Here is a 3,500-nt window from a genome sequence, read left to right as displayed (position 1 = left end):
ACGGGTTGTGTGTTCTTAGCTCAAAAATCATATTCCAAAATATTTATATATATCATGCAAGTTTTAAAAAGTTTTAACTCAAATCAATGTGAATCTTAAATTCCCTTTCTAAGAAAAATGAATTTCTTGAAAATTTCAACAAATTGACCAACATCTATTATTGTATATATATTAAATGAAATGTTGTGATTATGAAAAGCTAAAAGTTTTTAGTTTACTCCCTATTTTCAATCAAACCAAATTCTCATATGCAAAAGGGTAAACTAAGCTCAATAATCCACATTTTTTCACATCCCAACTAATAAACTAAAAGTGCAATTCAAGCTAAATATCTAAGATATATACAAGCCCAAATTGCAAAATGCAACAAAGTAAAAATAAATAAAAATACAATAAAATAAAAAGTGCAAGTACTAAAAATAAAACAAAATAAAACAAAAGCCTGAAATGGTTCACAAAAATATAGTCCGCCAAAAATGGCGACCTCCCCACACTTTAATCACAGCATCGTCCTCGATGCTCTCAAATTAAGTCGGGTGAGCGGGGTCAACGTCTGCATCTCACTGCGGTTGTGGCTGTGCCTCTAGCTCTGTCGGCTATGACTGTTGATGAGCGGATAATTTATACACTTTTTGGCATTGTTTTTAGTATGGTTTTAGTATCTTTTAGTTAGTTTTTAGTATATTTTTATTAGTTTTTAGCTAAAATTCACTTTTCTGGACTTTACTATGAGTTTGTGTGTTTTTCTGTGATTTCAGGTATTTTCTGACTGAAATTGAGGGTCCTGAGCAAAAATCTGATCCAGAGACTGAAAAGGACTGCAGATGCTGTTGGATTCTGACCTCCCTGCACTCGAAGTGGATTTTCTGGAGCTACAGAAGCCCAATTGGCGCGCTCTCAATGGAATTGTAAAGTGGACATCCTGGGCTTTCCAGCAATATATGATAGTCCATACTTTGCCCAAGATTTGATGGCCCAAACCGGCGTAGCAGTTCGGCCTCAGAAATTCCAGCGTTAAACGCTGGAACTGGCATAAAACTTGGAGTTAAACGCCCAAACTGGCATGAAAGCTGGCGTTTAACTCCAGAAAAGGTCTCTACACGAAAATGCTTCATTGCTCAGCCCAAGCACACACCAAGTGGGCCCGGAAGTGGATTTTTCTGTCATTTACTCATTTCTGTAATACCTTAGGTTACTAGTTTACTATTAATAGGATCTTTTGACATTGTATCAGTACCTCATGACACTTTACACGTTTCTTTGTGTACCTTCCACAGTATGAGTCTCTAAACCCCATGGTTGGGGGTGAGGAGCTCTGCTGTGTCTTGATGGATTAATGCTATTACTACTATTTCTCATTCAATCATGCTTGCTTCCATTCTAAGATAATACTTGTTCTTAATCCGGATGAATGTGATGATCCGTGACAATCATCATCATTCTCAACTATGAACGTGTGCCTGACAACCACCTCCGTTCTACCTTAGATTGAGTAGTTATCTCTTGGATTCTTTAATCGGAATCTTCGTGGTATAAGCTAGAACTGATGGCGGCATTCAAGAGAATCCGAAATGTCTAAACCTTGTCTGTGGTATTCTGAGTAGGATTCAATGATTGAATGACTGTGACATGCTTCAAACTCCTAGCAGGCGGGGCGTTAGTGACAGACGCAAAAGAATCGATGGATTCTATTCCGGCCTGACCGAGAACCGACAGCTGATTAGCCATGCTGTGACAGAGCATAGGAACATTTTCACTGAGAGGATGGGAGGTAGCCACTGACAACGGTGAAACCCTACATACAGCTTGCCATGGAAGGAGCCTTGCGTGTTTGATGAAGAAGACAGTAGGAAAGCAGAGATTTAGAAGATGGAGCATCTCCAAACCCCAACCTATTCTCCATTACTGCAATACAAGTAACCATTTCATGTTCTTTTGCTTTTTACAATCAATCCTGATAATTTCTGATATCCTGACTAAGATTTACAAGATAACCATAGCTTGCTTCAAGCCGACAATCTCCGTGGGATCGACCCTTGCTCACGCAAGGTATTACTTGGACGACCCAGTGCACTTGCTGGTTAGTTGTGCAGGATTGCAAAAGTGTGATTGCAATTTCGTGCACCAAGTTTTTGGCGCCGTTGCCGGAGATTGTTCGAGTTTGGACAACTGACGGCTTATCTTGTTGCTTAGATTAGGACTGTTTTATTTTTGTTGGTTTAGAGTCTTTTAGTTGAGTCTAGTCTCATATTTTAAGTTTGGTGTCAATTGCATGCTTTTGTTTTTTTTTCTTTTGATTTTCGAATTTGCATGTTCTTAGTCCCTTTTTGATTCATAAAAATTCTAAGTTTGGTGTCCTCTTTGTGTTTTTCCCTTAAAAAAATTTTTCGAAAAAATTAGTGTTTGATTTCTAAAAATTTTAAGTTTGGTGTCTCTTTGTGTTTTTCTCTTTCCTCTTTTCAAAAATCAAATCTTTTTCAAAAAAAAAACATTTTTCAATCATATCTTTTTAATTGCTATTTTCAAAATCTTTTTAAGTGACTAATTGATTCAGTTCTCAATCTACTTTGATCTTATTTTCTTTTTGATTTTCGAATTTTTATTTTAATTTTCCTTTGTTTTATTTTATTTTTTTCGTTAATTCAAAAAAAAAAAAACAAAATTTATCTGTTTGCAATCATTATCATTTCCCTTTTGTCCATAATGGACATAAGTGGGATTGATCAGTCCAAAAGGACTCTGGGGTCATATGCTAACCCCATTACAGCTGCATATGGGAGTAGCATTTGTACACCTCCCATCAAAGCAAGCAGCTTTGAGCTAAATCCTCAACTCATTATCATAGTGCAGCAAAATTGCCAGTATTCCGGTCTTCCACAGGAAGAACCTACTGAGTTTCTGGCACAGTTCTTACAAATTGCTGACACAGTACATGATAAAGAGGTGGATCAGGATGTCTACAGACTATTACTGTTTCCATTTGCTGTAAAAGATCAAGCTAAAAGGTGGTTAAATAACCAACCTACAACAAGCATAAAGACATGGAAACAGTTGTCAGACAAATTCCTGAATCATTTTTACCCTCCAAAGAGGATGACACAGCTAAGGCTGGACATCCAAGGCTTTAAACAAGAGGATAATGAATCCCTTTACAATGCCTGGGAGAGGTATAGAGGTATGCTAAGGAAATGTCCCTCTGAAATGTTTTCAGAGTGGGTACAGTTAGACATTTTCTACTATGGGCTTACAGAAAAAGCTCAGATGTCTTTAGACCACTCAGCTGGTGGATCTATACACATGAGGAAGACAATTGAAGAAGCTCAAGAGCTTATAGGCACTGTTGCTAGAAACCAATATTTGTATTCTAGCAATGAGTTCTCTCCAGAAGAGAAAGTCATGACAGTAGTCACTGATCCTAATCCTCAAGAACAGATGAAAGAGCTTAATCAATAATTACTCCTGATGACAGAACAGTTAGCAGAATTTAAAGAGATGCTCTA

Source organism: Arachis stenosperma, chromosome 5 (genome assembly GCF_014773155.1).
Source record: "Arachis stenosperma cultivar V10309 chromosome 5, arast.V10309.gnm1.PFL2, whole genome shotgun sequence".
Classification (NCBI taxonomy): Eukaryota; Viridiplantae; Streptophyta; class Magnoliopsida; order Fabales; family Fabaceae; genus Arachis; species Arachis stenosperma.
Note: the sequence above shows the minus strand (reverse complement) of the source record.